Below are 17,303 nucleotides of genomic sequence, written 5' to 3'. Positions count from 1 at the left end.
GGGGAAAAAAAAAGGCGAGCTGGCAAACAGTCAGAACTTGCTGTTCCTGACCCAGTAACCTACTTTTTGAGCACCACGTAACACGAAAGCCACCCCTAGCTCAGACTGCGACGTCACCTCTTACTTAACTTCTTAGAGGCAAATAATGGGTCTGGTTGGGAAGAGTTTGGCTACTTGTGGTCATCATTTGCTTCATCCGGGCCACAGAAAGCGTTTTAGGCTAGACAGGAACATCAAGGGCAGTTTCTAACCTTGAGTCACCCAAAGCCACCACCTGAGCACATGTGCTCTGTGCGGCAGGGTTAGGACCTGGGTGCCCATCACACCGACACGCAGAACAACCGTAAACTTTGCCTGCAGCACCAGCACTACCGTAGGCATCGTGGCCATGGGCAAAGAAGTAGAAAAGAAGTAGGGAACACTGCCTGAAGGAGACCTGTTTTTTTCTCCATACCTCTGCTTTAGCTGTTTCCATTCTGACTCTCTCATCCCAAGATGACGTGGTAATTCAGAGATGCTACAGCTCAGTCTTTAAGCAACCCAGCAGCTCTCAGAATGGCACCAGCCTTCCTTGGCCCCTCTTTGCTCCCCTACCTCTTCCAGGCATCCCTGCAGTCCCAGAATGTTGTATTCTTGGGACACCAAGTGCCAAAAAGAAAAAAAAAAAAAAAAAAAAAAAAAAGTCCAATTATACTACTACATCTGGCAGAGCAAACGATGAGAACTGGATCTACAACAAAAAAGAGCAAAAAGACCCGATAAATATTTTGGTATCCTGCATTTCCCTTGTGTTTGTACCCAAGCAGCCCCTACAGTGCATGGCAAAAGGTGCGTGGGGAAAACCATCCAGAAGCCCAGCAAAATGAAACAGTCATTATAAGACTTCAGCAAGCAGCAGGGCGCCTCAGCCCAGCCGCCAGTGTTTCATGGCAGGAGAGAACTCAGAGGGGCCTCAGCTCAGCAAAACCCTGAAGATCTTCAAGACATTTTGTTTGACCAAAGCCACTGGGAGTTTTCCCATGAGAATGCAGATGGAGATGTAAAGGCTTGAGTAAAGTTTTCAGACAGTTCTCTACTAGGAATAAAAGAAGCACAGAAACAGAATATATCTATGTATATATTATGTATATTTGTCCAGCAGCATTGGAAACTATCTCCCTCCGTGAACATCCCGAGAAATCAACATTTAATGCTAAATATTAAGAAGAAAAAGAAATGGGAAGACTAAATATATGCTTAGTATTTGAAAGGACCAATATTTTCCTGAACAAAATATCAGGGAAAACAAATAATAGTATTAAGGTAAAGTGAGAGAAATTAGCTCTTCAGGGAAATGATGGGAAATGATTCTTTGCTGGAATATGCCCATTTTTGCATGCGGTTACTGCCAGTGCATCTCTTAACTGAAACACACACAAAATAGGAAGGAGTTGAAATTAAAAGGCTTTTGGTCAAATATTCTACCTTCATGGAAGAAAAAAAAAAATAGTTGAAATAATCAGAACAAAAGGTCTTGAAGGTACGGCACCTTCCAACTAGCTCAGCCTAAGATTTTATTTTTGTTGACGCTTTGACTTCCCTATTGCAGAGCAGGAGGCACAGGGCACTGCAATATCTTAAAAATTCTAGCTACAGTTTCTTGTACCATCACAAACCATTTTTTCCACCATCTCTTTTACCAGCAATTTTAATTTAACCTAAGATTAAAAACATATGGAAGTATTTCTCTCTAGCTGGCATAAGCACAACACAAAAGTAAGTGCTCTAATAGACATAAGAAGTCATTTTTCTTTACTACAATGTCTAATTTAGATCTCTGAAATTGTAAAATTAAAATCTATTCTAATCCATACTTAGACAAAAATGCATTTCTAGCAGATTATAATATCTAACTGCTTATTACACAAAAATCTTGGAATGACTGTATTGTAAAAAAAATAATTGCCTAATTATGAAATCCTGATGATAAAGACACTATTGTCATGAAAACATCTGGGTTACCAGCCCCCCAGAATGCATGAAATTTCAATAGGCAGAGAAAAATCGGGAGGCAGATGAAAGAGGAGTTACAAAGAGGTCCGGAGAAAAAACATCACCCACTGCAATTTCGGTATCGAAGTGCGGGTGATGACTGCAAACAAACAAACCAGTAATAACCCATTCACAGCAGCAGAGCCGTTAACGTGTATGTGGAGATGAGGCACGATTAACAAATATTATGTATTTTTTTTCCAAGGTTATGCAAGAATATGTATCTCTACCTCTCTGTAATGACAACCTGGAGAAATATTGTATCGGGGTGTTTGAAGGCAATTTAGCAATCTGATTCGTTAGGATAACAAAGAGTTGTCCGATTTGAAGGCAGCAGCAATCAGTACTGTTTCTATAGCATTTAGCTCACATTAAGCATCATTTAAACAATATTTGAAGAACAAAACAGGAACAGAGATGTAGGAAGGAAGAAAGGTCAGTGACGAGTAAATAGGAGAAGTATATAGAAAGGCTGAGAAGTTCGACGGTGCGTTCAGTTCAGCCCACCCGCAGCAGCAGAGCTAAGCCCCAACAAGAAATCTGGTCCTTGCCATTAAGCCTGCTGTAAATGTCATGTTAATGGTGAAGTTAGTGGCTACGTGCATTTTAGCCACTTATGAAACAACAAAAGCTTTTCTTGGAAAACAGGCAATACCATGAGATTGCTATCCCAGGTCATTTAATGCCGTAACTCAAGGGCTGCACAGACCGAGGGATGCAGCCAAGGAAAAACCACCCCAAGGGGCATCTCCCCCAAAGCCCTGCTCTTCTCCTCTTGGTCAGAGCCCACACCCTGAAGACACGTACACCCAGACCTGGTCCTGCACAAAGGCAATCTGTGGAAGTTAATGAGGACTCATTATTTATTTATTATTATTCATTTCTCATCTCTAAGCAGAGTTCCCACCTCTGGCTTTGACTTTTCACCACTGATCAGGCCAAACCTTGGTCTCCATGATGGAAGCCTCATGTGTAGGTAATCTGCCAGGCCCCAGAACCAGACTTTATGGACAAGACATCAAAGGATGACGTATCACTGACGAGACTTTCTTTTTTTAAAAAACAGAGTTGATTACAATGCAGATGGCATCAAAAGCACAGTAGCCTTCTCACATGGTTGCCATCTGTGGTTCTCTGCTAAAGGTTACATCAGGACTCCTGTTATAAAATGCTGCCAGCTGAGATTTACAATGCAGTGGACAGCCAAGAAGTCCCTCCACATCAGAACTGTTCACTTGCAGGTATTCCACTCGTGTTGGGTATTTTTGATTACTGACATGATAAAATTTGCAGAGCAGCATCAGCCTGTACATCTGAAGTGTCTTCCCTAAACGGCTCTGCCTCATGTCTGCCTGCTTGTTTGCACTGCCTTCAGCTCTTGGGATGAAGCTCTCCCCCTGCACAAAGGCTCACCACAAGATTTGTGGAGCACTTAAGGCTCCCCTAAGCCTGATATTTGGGCTTACAGGGGATTTAAGAAGCGTGTGTGTTGTGGGCTGGCTTGCAGGGTACTGGCAAATACAGCCACATGCACTAGGGAAAGCTTTCATATTTTCTAAGGAAGTGTTACTCTTCTGCTAAGTAAATAAAGATGTGCCTGTTATTTACTTTCCAGCACATATTGCAAAGCTCATGTTAATTAAACTTCTAAGGCACACAACAGAATAAATCTTGATTGGCGTAACGCCAGCAAATTGTATACGAACTCTCCCCCGCGCTCTTAGTAAATATTTGCATGGGAGAAAATAACTCACTCCATCCTGGGCGAAGCACAAGCGGGTCAGGACACCAGAGCCAAGAGGCTCTGTTCTGCCTTGTGAGCTCCTGAGCTGGGATCCGCGGAGAGGAATTATACAAATAGCAGGCAGAAAAAAGATCAGAAAGGAGAGCAAAGACAAAACTCACAGGCCTGGTTCTGGGCTCACCATTACGGTGGCCAGTCATAGTTCTGTGGCACTGGTGGACCTTGGTACAACATCAGAGACCCCAGATTTTACTCTAGGTGGTTTCTAATTTACAGCATAGGAGTGTGTCAGTGGTTGAAAGGACAGCCCAGATCCAAAACCATCCCCAAAGTGAGATTACTTTAAACTACCATGTTACTCTCATATCTGTCTTTGCATAAATAGATTACATAGCATTATCACCCCAGAATTTGGGGTCCAGGTTTTAGTTTATGTTCCCAAGTAATGGTCACAGGGAAGTGCTTTTAGTTGGTCCCCTGCCTTTTGAGATCGACACGAATGATAGATGTGCAAAACACTGCTTATTGACACGGTGTTTGAGCTGCCTACATCACGGCTGCCCAGGAAAGACAGAAGCATAACTATTGATTCCTCTGTGAGATAAATACAGCTTAAAAGAAAGCATATTTACATAAGGCTTGGATGACTCATGCGACAGCTACAGAGAAACCTTAATGCACTTCTTTCTTCTCCTACACGATCCTTTGTGCTGGTGCTTTGTCTGGAGCTATTTCACAAAGGAATGTGGAAGAGGCTTTTTCTCCCATATAAGAACTGTTTCCAAACACCTGTGTTATTTTCTATTTCAACAGCACTGTCACCTGGTATATTGTTACTGAGCCATTCGCAATGCAAACCCAGTGCAACCCACCTAAATTTGTTAGCAAATGCAAAGTGTTTTTTTTTGGTTTTGGGTTGTGATGCGATGGACTTGAGTGTTCACAAAATACAGCCATGGATTTCCTCCACAGCCAAGCCAGTTCTCACACCGTTACGTGATACTATTAATTTAGATCCTTATTCAGCAAATACTTGAGTAATACTTGAGCTTGTGCTTAGGTTCATCCCTGTTTAAAATGCTGCTATGCAAGTGGAGAACACAGTCTAGCTTTTCACAACTTTTGTGCTTTAATGGTTTACATTCAGCAAGGAGCAAGATTTTAAACATTACACACGTTATTTCTAACATGGCTGAATTTCCTTGGGATTAGCATCTTTATGAAGAAGGCTGAACAATAGCAACCAGCTCAAAAAGATCACCACACACCCCAAGCCCCATATTCCCTGCTCCCCCAAACTAACAAACCAACACCCCCTAAAGCAAAAATAACATTTTTAGCACACATTTACGGGCAGCTGGAGAACATCATACCATCAGAACAGACACAGAAGTACCTTTTGGGAGAGCCCAGAGAAAACTTGCAGTTTTTACGAGGGATGCGGCCAGGCTGTAAAACTGCCCCATCTGCACAGAGGTGGGAGCAGAGTGCCTACCTTCCTTCCCACTTGCCAAGAACAAACTCTGGCTTGTGCAAACACAGCCATGCTTGTAGGAGCTGGCAGTAGCTCACATGCAATCAGTGACCCCTTCAGAATAAGTTATCTTCTAAACATGATAAAGATCTAGACTGGAGAAATGTTATTTAAAATTAAATTCCTCTGACGAACCCTTGGTGCAGGCAGAGCAGGTCAAGCAACCCACAGCCAGCTCGGTTTTCAGAACACACCGTGCATGGTACCAGGACAAAAAATCCACAGCAGGACTTGTGGGGATGTTGGAGAAATAGCATTAAACTTCTGAAAAGTGACTCAGCAGAACACCCAGACTGGAATACCTGGAAAGGACCCAGCTTCCATGAAAGGTTCAATGTCTGAAACAGATGGGCCTAGATAAACCTGGACTTACTCCTGCCCAAGATGATCACTAGGGCTACATCACCTTCCAGTGAGACAACTTATTATTAGGGGTGAAATGCCAGCTTCCCAGCCCTGGTAATTTAATTCAGTAATATTCTTAGATTTTTATTTCTTTTTTAAGTTTCAGCTTGCAGACCTCTGGATTGTTGGGAAACTGAATCTCACCAGCAATGTTCCTTTGAAGACTTCAGTAGAACAGCAATATTTGATTTTCCACTACCTACATAGCAAGGGTTTGAGACGATAACTCTAAAAGTTTTTCTGTTAAGCTTAATAGACAAAAAGATGATTTCTGCACTTGCTGAGCCAATTCTGCACTTGCCTGGCTATACGTACAGACTGGGTGACAAGACGCTGGAGAGCAGCCCCGCAGAGAGGGATCTGGGGATCTTCAAGCCCTCTATAGCTGGATCTCCTGTCTTGTAGGTGGACTCTTTTGGGGAGTGCTTTTTGGGCATAAACCCCTCTTTGGGTGTCTCCAGTGGCAATTCGGCATGCAGATCCTTGGAAGCCTCATGCTAAAGAACCATCTAAAGAGTACTCAAAGTCCCAGACTTCCCATCACCTCCTTATGATTGTGAAAGCAATACAAAAAGAAAAACAATATAAAAAATCCTTGAACTACTGAAGACTGCAGAGAACACACAGCCCAAATGCATGGGCCTATCAGCAAACATTTTTCTACCTTAAAAAAAGTTACGTGTACACATAGGTACCATTCCAATTAGAAATATCTTTACCTTTTGGTAGCTAAAAGGTAATTTCAATAAGTATTTCCTCCTGAAGATAAAAATAAGAGTGCTGTTATGGTAACAGAGCTGTGTTTTCAACAGCCTCTACGTTACAGCTGGTTAAAGCCACCAACGATGTGTTCTCCAGTCAGATGCAACAAACTGTTTGCAGTTGGGAGCGGTGATAACGCGCCCTCAGCTCCTCTCTGTTTAGCAGACAGTAACCAAAACACATCCCAGGGTAAACACCGGAGGAGTCGGGCATGTGCTTCCACGGGGATCATCTCCGTGACCCCGTTTCCCTGATGCTATCACTTCATCCTCATTATAACACTTCAAGAAAGGACGTAAACATCTCCTACATTTAAATGCTCTTGACTTTTATGAACAGCCTGATTCAGCAGCCCTCAGGGTGCACTTTCATGACCAGCTCAAGCACATCTTGCCCTTGAAATGGCGCTTCCTCTGCTCCCAGCCTCCCTTGCATGGAAAATCATGCACAGTTAAAAGCTAACGCTGGAAGAAAAATTCATAAAAGATCAGCTTTCAACTACTTTGCCACAAAAATGCCTGTGTTGAAGGTCTCAAACCAGCTACTCGTGAGATGGTATGTATTTTGATCGACAGCCTTCACACTCGACATGCTAACTACTGCAGTGAAGACAGTGTTATTCACAAACACCCTGTACATGTCAGACACTGCACAGACAGCAGGACAATTTAAGGGGAACACAACAAAGATGTTCATAAACACTATTAAATGCTATCGAGGAAAATTTGTTAAGAGCAGATATAAAAATCTGTGGGGAGGAAACTATTCAAAGCATTCGGTGAGTTTTATTGTTCCATAAAGCTGAGCCACAGTGCCCCATATGTTGCAGCATCAGCTGAAGAAACCGTATCTAGGACCTAATGTTTACATCTATAAACTCTGCTGTAGTACAAAAGTTGCCAAAGATCAAGGACCTGATTCAGCAATCGACTTGGACAGTGTAAAATTAAGCAGCATCTCCACCAGCACAATTATTTACCTACTCAGATTCAAGGATGTGCTACATGCTTTGGCCAAATGAGAGCTAAAACAGGAGGGATCATGTCCAAAAGACATTACATCTTATATTACATGGGAAAAAAAATCCTTTTAAAAAAGGGATGGAGAAACCAGGCCATGTCATTGCTTTCTTACCAGGAAACTATGAAGGGACAGTCCCCTTGAAGCAGAGGATGACCAACAGCTGAGCAACAGTGTGAGATGGTGCAGAAAGGTACAGCCAGAACTAGGTGGCACTGCGCTTGTACTGGTTCAGGTGATGTCACAGTTATCTCTACGTTAGGGATTGGCACCTTGCTACACTGTGAACAGAAAGAGATGGCTCAAAGCCTCTTTGTATGCCACTTGCCACAGCTCTCACAGGTGAAAACATTACTAAGAGCCCTACACTACCAGCTGGGCCTCAACACATTTGCATTTTCTATACAAGACTGTTCCAGCTCTTCAGGTTGCTTGCACATGTACTGTGCTGCATTTCCAAACAATGTACAAAGACATGTTTTCAGACAGATTCTGTGTTGCTTCTGTTCCTCACAAATCCTATTTTATCACTGCTCAGGGATGCGGGTCTTCAAGCCCTCAAACAGTCACACTGATGGAGTTTATTCAGCAAAGCTGGTGACTGTTCTGCTCCTCAGCTTTCGTTGTGCATCTGAGATGAATTTCTCTGTGTTCTTGAGAAGAACAGACTCAAGATTTGACTTTGGGTAGAGCCCTGTGGTGGATTAGACTGCCATTCTGCCCACCTCAACTGCATGCTGCAGTCTGCTTACTTGCAAGAAGATCTGGCAAGAAGTGACAGTTGCTCTCTGTCCAACGTCATTAGCTAGCCCTGCCACAAGAGCTCAGACGTGGTGCTCCATCTCCATACAGAATCAGCTTATTAATAAAAATACTGCCCAGCAAAATATTTTCCACACAGCTGAAGTAGTGCTTTGGGCAAGGGGATGCCTGATCCACCCACCGTGGAGACTCAAAGTCAAATTCTAGACAAGATGAGATCGGAACAGCAAATAGGTTCGATGGACAGGCATGCCAAAGGCACTGGCACAGCTCAGCATGGAAACAATCCCCGTACTTACCTTTATTATTCATCCTTTATTACTCCACTCCTGGAGTCTATAGAAGGAAAGACAATCTAATCAAAAGGCCACTAAATTCAATGAAAACATGGCAATTTATTGGTCTTCCTTAGGCTCAGCTCCCCAGGGTATCAGAAAACACCAAGACCTGGTCACCGGGGCTCACTGTCAGCAGCTAAGAGCCCACCTGCTCCTCAGGCAAAGGAGGACTGCTTCCTATGTGAACATATTTGTGCTGTAATGTTAAAACAAGCTTGGAAGTAATTACATATATTTTAATTCCTGCAACAAAACACTTGAACTAGAAAAAAAATGGCCGAGTCGATTGGACTGAGGCAAGAAATACTATACTTTTTTAAAATGTCTTGAAAAAGGGTGATTTAAAGAACAGAAAGATCCAACTTTGCTCCTGATGACACAAAGGTTTAAACATAACTCCAGTCAAACCTATGGTTTCCCCTTTACAGACAGGTGGGCAAGACTGCATGCTGAGCTGCTCCCCTTCCCCGCTGTACAACAACCAGAACCGTAGAGCTACACAGACACGGCACATCTCTTGTAATGCAGCCCAGCAGAGCCATTTCCCAAAAGCTTTCACAGTAATCCCCAGGCCCAGCACTTCTATGTGAAGAATTTTGTATGATTCAAGTGAAGAAAATGAAATGTTTTTATATTAACACATACCTGTGGGGAAAGAACGTCCCACTATTTAACAATGAGCTCTTTAAAGACATCCTGGGAAATCTTCCAAGAGCTGCGCTGAAATGGATGAACACTCAATTATTTAATCTTGTTTTTTTTTTTTTTTATTTGCATGTTGGAAGTCACTTTCCTCCTTTTTCATCCTCCCCCCAAAAGCAAAGCTTTAATTTTCTGAAGCTGGGGCACTTATGATTCCAGCTCCCAGCAAGTTCACTTGCTTTGCCCTGAGTTATTCTCCCAACCACTCTCTTTGGTTTTACACCGCTTGGCCCCAAAAATTCTCAAGGACCTTTGTTCACCTACCCTTGCAGCAATGAACAAACGCAAACATTTACAGTTCTCCAATTCAACAAACAGGCAACAAGGCTAAAGAGGGTGGCACGAGGAACACACCATTAAAATGTCAAGGTTTCAACAGGAAACATGCAGCTACCTCCCATTATTCAAAAGCCTCTTCTCTGCACAGATAACGCTATCAAGGCCCATCCCTTCCCCCTGCTTTTATCACTGATGCTTTCACTTGAGTCTTTACAGTTATTTATAACCTTGCAGTTGGGTTAATGCTGCAAGTTCTTAGGCATGTACGTTTCGATGTTCTGCTAACCTGGATTCTAGAGAGTGTTTCACTTTATCCTAGAAGCACATAAAAAATAATAATAATAATAATAAAAAGTCAAGACCAGCAACTCTCCTCCAGAGCTGAGTTCCTGGAGCAACTTCAGGCAGTGATACTGCAAACAATCTCGCCCCCGTTGCTTTCACACGGCCACTGAGAGACACGTTCAGCTTTATCACTTGGGGGCTGGTAAGAGGAACAATTGCTCACTGCCAGCTCTGGCCTAGCTCATCCCAGAAGTGACCAAGCGCTGTTATCATCTGATGACTCCACACGTGGATCTGGTCATTTCCACTTTGCAGTTTGGTGTCATAACACACTCCTGTCCCAGACACAACCACCAAATGAGCTAGGAGAGACTGGCCAGTAGCTGTTAGCTGTGTGAGGCCTGATGTCCAGATATGCAGTAGTATGTGCTGGAGACATCCATCAAGAGACATCAGGGCACTGAACATGCAGTTTCCATTGCCTTAAGCATTCATTCAATTTAAAACTTTATAAATTCCAGCGTACAACTCTACATTGTTGAGAAGCTGGCAAGGCTCTTGCTGTTTTGTCTGGCTTCCTAAGGACAAATGCTCATGCGATCTTGTGCCCTATTCCCCTCTCCTTGCTAACCCTGCGGTTTGTTTGCCAGCTTCAGATCAACCTTGTCAGAGGTTTGAAGGAGAAGAAGGTCCTACCATCCTATGAGAGGGTATATTGACAGGAAGACAAACGCCAAAGCTCTGTGGGGCACTCCCGCTCCTACTTGACACAAGCATACCCAGCAAAGCGAGTGCCAGGCGATGGAAGCAGTGCCTGTCTGCTTGAGAGTGGTCCAGAGAAGAGAACGAGTGTCTGACGGCAGAGCTCAGATAAAGCTTGGAGCAGCTTCGCCAACAGGAGACTTGCAGTTGAATTGCGAGCCCCAGCTCTGTGCAGCATCGCTATGACATTTTAAACTTTTTATTACCGTTTCATAATGGTAATTAAATATAGGCACGTGCATAGAGAGGAATATGCTTAACATACAGGCCAATGGTCACCATCGGCAGGCTCTGCCAGGCTTTCCTGGCCCTGTGGCTGGCAGGCATCACCCCCAGGGCAGCAATCAGGACCCAGCAGGCCAGGGCTGGCCTCCAGGTGACAGCAGAGCGCAGTCCTCGAGGCGTGGTTAACACTTGGCAGCCGTGTTCAAGTTCCCAGCTAGGTTGCCCATCACTTCTAATTATTGTAATTAATTTTGTGACTAGTTGCATGCATTTACTCTTTTTCCTGGCCAGTCCTGTGCTGCTTCTGTTTGATTACACCCAAGAAGCAGGGAGCCTGGTGGGTGGAAGCTGAGCTTTTCAGCTCAGTTGTGACTGAAACTGTTCTGGTTCAGCTCCAAGCCCAGGATCAAACTGGTTCATTAGCTTCCAACCAGCTGAAACTGGTTCAACTGGAGAAAACAGAAGTGGATGAAATAGACTGAGGAAAAAGCCTTTCCCAAGGTTTCTTCCCCTTGACAGAGCACAGCACCAGCATCTCAATATTGTGCAACTGATCCAATTCCTGCACCTAGCAGAAACAACGGGGGCCATCAACTACAGCAGGGACCAGGCAGAGGACAAGGAGCAGGTTCCCCCCAAAATCCTTACCTAAGCACACACAACACTATTGTGAAATAATCTAGTGGGACTGCTGGGGAAAACCTGAGACCAGCAGGACCCAGTGAGCATGTCCACTGCTGGAGAAAAGCATCCAGAAGCAGAACTTCTCCCTGTGGGATGAGTTCGGTGAGCACCATGATCTCAGCCCCCAGCAGCGTGTGCCTGCTTGGGGCTCTGTCACCTGAACTGGCACTTCCATGCCATCAGCAGGCAGCCCTAACTGGGCACAGACCTGCTCCAATCCTCCTGCACTGAGATGCCACAGAACCTGCAAATGGAAATGTCTGCTTACCTGTGGCTGGGATCAGCTAGCAGAAGACAGATCTTTGTATCTGAACACTAATCACAATTTCACATTTATCATCCCCCAGCTGGGATCTGCTGAGCACGAGCAGGGAGCGTGGGTCACACCTGTAGGCAATTTGCGCCTCTCAGAGTGATCTTTACTACACCACATCTGGCAGTATGAGGCAGTTCCTGCCTCAGCCAACTTGCAGTCTCTAGGGATAATGCTATTTTTTCTTAGTTGCACCCATTCATGGGAGAAAACTGCTATCAATACTGTTTTTTCCTGAAGGGACATGCCATTTCTGCAGCATGGCAAAGCCACCTCCCTGTGAAACCCTCCAGGGCACTCGCAGAGGCAGAGATGTCCCACACCTGCTGCCGAGGAGGGCTGTGTGAGAGAGAGCCCTTCCCCAGGTGTGACAATGCCAGCAGCCAGCCTCAGCTTGTCCTGCTGATGCTCCACAGCTGAGACTGGGGCACAAAATATCCAATCTGCTCCCAGCAAAGCTTCAGCAACATGTCAGAAGGGCACTGGCAATGCCAAATGACCACTACCCCCAGCATAAAAACTGGCAGCAAGTCCCCACAGAGCCCCCAGGAGTCTGGAATCAGAGGCAGCCCTCGGGTTAAATCCTGCCCACACAAGAGCCTTGTGACCAGCCTGGTCTCTGGGACCATCAGACACAAGCTCGGGAAGAAGAGGACAAAGATGAAATAGGATGTAGTCCCTGACAGTCTGCTACTCCAGCTGAACATTGCAAGGAGCAAATATAAAAGCAAAAGTGACAAGGATGGTGACATCAAGTAGCTTTTAGATGATAACAAAAAAGGGAGCCTAAAAATTGAGTACAAGAGATTCACAGTCCCAGGGGAATACAAGCCTGTATCTAATGCCAAGTGATTTTTTTGCTGCACAGTTCATTTTAGGACAACATTTACCCTCGAAAGGCCAGTCCTGTAGCCTGAGGCTGCTCTGGATTCAGGCATGTTGCTGTTTGGGAAGAATTCAGATCCCCTTGCCTATTTAGGTTCATTTAGGCACCGTGTTCCACTGTTTGAATCTTCTGAGCTTACACCTAAACAGAATCCATCCCTTTTATTTTTTAAACAGTTTTGACCAGGAGCCACCAGTTTTACCAGTATCTCACACATACAACCAAAGCCTCCCCGTAACACTGCCCCCCAAAGCCCAGGCATTCTTTGCTGCAGACGGGGATTGCTTCCTGCTCTCCGAAGTGCCTGTCTGGCACAGCAGCCCTGCAGGAGAGCACTGCACACGCAGCCAGCTCTCCTCACAGCAGCACGCCCGCCTCGACCCACAGCTGCAGCCTTAATCCAGAACAGGGGTGGGTACCCACACGCACGTACACAAGCACCCAGCACACACTTGCTGGAAAACACAGACGTTTTTGCTTGGACAAACAGGTACCAGCTGAGCACAACTCTGCAACTGCAAACAACAGCAGCAAAGCCCCAGCAAGTCACATTCTGAGCAACGCCAACAGCTTGTGGTCATTAAATGTAAAGCATTTTGCTGCCTGAGCACAGCCATCACTCAGAAGTGTCATTGCTACTATAAAATTTAAGGGAAAGCCATTTAAACTTAAGAACAGCACATTCTTAATTGTGTTTCAGACACACGCTCATCTTCGAGGAAAGCAGGAACAGTACAAGCAAGTTACAGAGCTATTTCACAAAGCATCAATGCCCTAAAACGATCTGTAACAAACGGGGTTTCAGGCAGCGTGCTAACTGTGGCTGTGCTTGCATGAAGCACCACTGGCTGCAAACGCATTTAAACCCGTCATTTTGGAGCACCTTTCCAGCAATGCCAACACACACCTGGGCAACAAGAGACAAATTCCTGACTTACCTTTTAATCAGCCCAGAGCACCAAACCCTCCGCAACCTCCTGCAGAAGAGTTGACAGAGTTTTACCTTATTACTCATAGAGAGAGTTATATAACTGGCACCATTTCTGTAGGCAACGAGCGTGCACCCAGTGCACTTCCACCCGCAGAGGCGCCTCGTCCCCCACCCCACGCAGACACATCTTCCCACAACAGCCACGCCACAGCGAGCGAGGGAGAGGCAAGGTGGGCTTCGGGCTGCTAATGAAAAGCAAAGGTCCCCCCGTCAAAGACAGTTCAAAAGGTCCCTGACGTTTATTAAGAGATATTACTACTCCGAAAGGACGCGGTGCAGTGCTATAATGTTCCTTCGCCTGCTGAAAGCAGCTTGGCCTAGATTTTCCTCTACTGTTTGATGTGACCATTCATGCAAACAAGAGTAAAACTTTCTCTTTGCTTTTAATTAAGCACAAAACACTTGGGAAAAAAAAAATGACACGTACAACAGCCCTGCTGTCAGCTGGGTCTTCTGGGCTACTGTCAGGCTGAGAACAGGCTGGGATCGGCCCCATTGATTAAACTATTATTAGCGGCAAACAAACAGATGTGCTCAGTGAAAGACAGGACAAAAAACATGCACTGTGCTTCTGGTCTAGATACAGGAGAAAAGATGATTTTACCAAAGGCTCATTTGGTATGTTAGCAAATGAAAAGGGGAACATTCTTTAGCACACTGGGCAGCAGGAAAGCACAGAGCGTTTTAATCTGGAGACATCAAGATAAACAAATAACATTATTGCCTTGGCTCTGCTCCCCCAGACAAAACCCCACCAGCTTCTGTAAGACATGGACCAGGTGCTGTATTGGAAGTCTCATCTTAAACAAAAGATGGCTTTTAGTCACTCCACAGGGCCTTGTGTCCATGAACTATCAGCGGACACAACACACCTACAGGGGCTGTAGCTTCAGCACAGATATAAAACTCTTATGTAAGCCCTAATCCTCTCATGGACTCCTTATTCAGTGATTTGAAGATCTACGCCCCAGGAGCCTGCTGGCAGCCCAGGGGCTTTTAACCAGGTTGGAAATGGTGAGGCTGCGATGCGATCCCCTGGCCGACACCTGGGGCTCCGTGCCACCACCTCCCGCGGCAGGATTTCGGAGGGCAGAGCCTTTCTGTACGCTGGAAATTCAGCCCTCGGCAGGACCGGCCCTGTTGCTTTCTGTGCTGATTGAATTGCAGGGATTAATCTCCTGCAGAGTTCACCGAGGCTAACGATAATCAAGTTAAATTTACACTATATGATCAGAGTTTAATTAGGTACTGTTATACAACTATTAATTACACCACTAATACCCTTATGAAATGCAGACGGGAGGGTGGGGCTGTGGTCAAAGGGGCTGCAGGGGGGCTTGGCTGCTCCAATGATTTCAGGAAAAAAGCACATTAAAATGCTCTGTGCCTACCTGTATTTACCTGCTTGCCTTGCCAGTACTCAAGATGAAACAAAAAGCTTAAGCAACATGATAAACCTACAAGATGTAAATCTAGAAGATTAAAGATCTCCCACATGCTTCATGATCACCTTCTGCTTATGCCAAAAGGCAAGAATACCAACCATTTCAAATCCCAAAGAGCCAGAATCATTATTAGGTTGCTCTGCTCAAAATCCTACCCAGGAAAGCCCCACGTGAAAGAAGTCGTTTATTTTGCGCTGAGATATTAACTTAATTGAACCCAAGGAGATCCCCTGCAAAGTGATGCCTTGTGCATCTCCATATCCTCTATCTCAGGACAGCAGCACTCTGAAAGTAGACACCAGGCTTTGGCAAAGGCCGGCAGCCCTTTGCCTGCTGCTGTGATGCTTTTTGGTCCCTCACTGCTGAGAATGGCACCAGTGACGCGCTAAGGGGAGTGCGGCAACGCTCCTGAAATAAAGCTTTGGTTTGGGAGGCAGAGCTGCTCAGCCCACTCTGCTCCTGCTGATGAAATGACCTGGTTTTGTCAAGTCTGTTTTTCTCCCTTCATCTTTGATGTTGTTTTGGAAGGCAAGTCAGGAGATTTTCATGGAGGCACTGACTCAAACTTGGACTAACACACAGAGTCACAATAGCATTCTAAAAGAATGGGGGTGCAATTTCCCCTTAGAGGAAGGGGAAGCCCCCCCCCTTTAGGGGTCTAGCACATTTATTTCTGCAGTTTATTAATCACTTTCACGCTTCTCAGACTATAATCCATTTATGTTTAAACATAAGTTACAAGGATTATCAGCTTGTAATAAATATGCTCATCCCCTAAAGCATTTCAACAGCCCCTGTGCTTTGTAAAGGCCTTGTTCACCAAGCATACACGTTTGTTACTAGTTTCCCCATTCATTTGTAGACATGATGTGGAAAACCACCAAACTGCAAAACATGCATTGTGTAAGTTACTTTTCTGTGAAATCAGGTGTTTTTGGGCACACATACTATCTTTGTTAAAAGTACTTTTAATCTAAGAGGGTTTGGAAATCCTGTGGATTTTTGCACTGGCACGTGGTTTACCTTGTGCTTAGAAGTTAGGAATGATGTATAGCATTCAGCCCACATGCAGGATTATCTCAGTTGATCACTGATGAAATTCAGACTAAGGAAAGCTGTTGATACCAGCTAAGGGGAATCCAAAGAAAAACTAAATATTATCTATGAAACTCTAAAGACATCCCCTACTGATTCACAGAGCGCCCGCATTTTTCAGCGGATGTGTCTCACCTATGATTTTGGTGCTTGCCCTACTTACAACCGAAATCCCAACTGGGTTTGTAAGCCAAGAACATGAATTATCCACCAGACATTTTCAGTCTTTAACAGGCAGTTCAGCTTCCATTTCTGCCACAGCGGAGTCTCTTCTTCCTCCTCCACACTGCTCTGCCCCAAGCATTTCTCTCCATTGGAAAACATGATGTTAATGGTTTAAGTTGCTTCCATTCTTTATTCTTACAGATGGTATTTCATAAGTCAGGAGGACACTGTATACTTCATGCATTCTTTGTTGAGCCCTCTGTGGGACACAAAGCTTAACCCTTTGTCATACATGACCCAGTTAATCACTGGCACCTCCGCAGGTTCTTTTATTGAGAACTCCATTCACAGCAGCACGCTTCTTGTGGAGAGCTCCAGGAAAATAAAAACGCTGCAAAGTCTCCAGAGACTTTTTTAACAGGACTCTGCAGACAGTCTGGCCTTAGCTGGAGGCGTGCAGAAAGATGCCCACAGCTCTGACTGATACAGACATGCCTGTTCGGCAGTCTCTCTAATTACAGCCAACCCTTCCCACCATAGGGAATGGCAAAGGCACAAAATAGTTGTGTTCTTATTGTTCCTGGAAAATCAATTATATTTTTTTTTTTCCAAAAGTATACCAGTCAACCCAACATATGCAAGGCAGTATGAAGGCTGCAGTGACCAGAAAGGAAAAAATTGATGTTCAGCGTGAATTTCTTTGTGCAAAGCTTTGCCTCTCAAGCTGTTGTGTTACCTCTTCAGGTTTCACCGAGGCGTACTTGGAAAAACCTGTTTTTGTGGAGCTGCTGAATAATTCCCAGCAGCGAAGGTAATGCAAGACACTTGTCCAGAGTGTCACTGCTTTGGCCTCATGCACTGTCTACAGACGGATA

General features: G+C 44.8%; 1 protein-coding gene across 1 annotated transcript in view; it reads right to left on the bottom strand.

The window, feature by feature from the left end:
- PASD1 (PAS domain containing repressor 1) overlaps positions 1–13,868 on the bottom strand; it is an 86,262-nt gene extending 72,394 nt beyond the window's left edge. The window contains exon 1 of the mRNA XM_035324072.1: positions 13,671–13,868. The gene's annotated coding sequence lies outside the window, so the exon portion shown is untranslated. The remainder of the gene's footprint in view (positions 1–13,670) is intronic.
- Between the last annotated feature and the right edge of the window lie 3,435 nt (positions 13,869–17,303).

This window comes from Oxyura jamaicensis, chromosome 4 (assembly GCF_011077185.1).
Source record: "Oxyura jamaicensis isolate SHBP4307 breed ruddy duck chromosome 4, BPBGC_Ojam_1.0, whole genome shotgun sequence".
NCBI classification, from domain to species: Eukaryota; Metazoa; Chordata; class Aves; order Anseriformes; family Anatidae; genus Oxyura; species Oxyura jamaicensis.
Note: the sequence above shows the minus strand (reverse complement) of the source record. Positions and strands in the feature narration are given on the sequence as shown.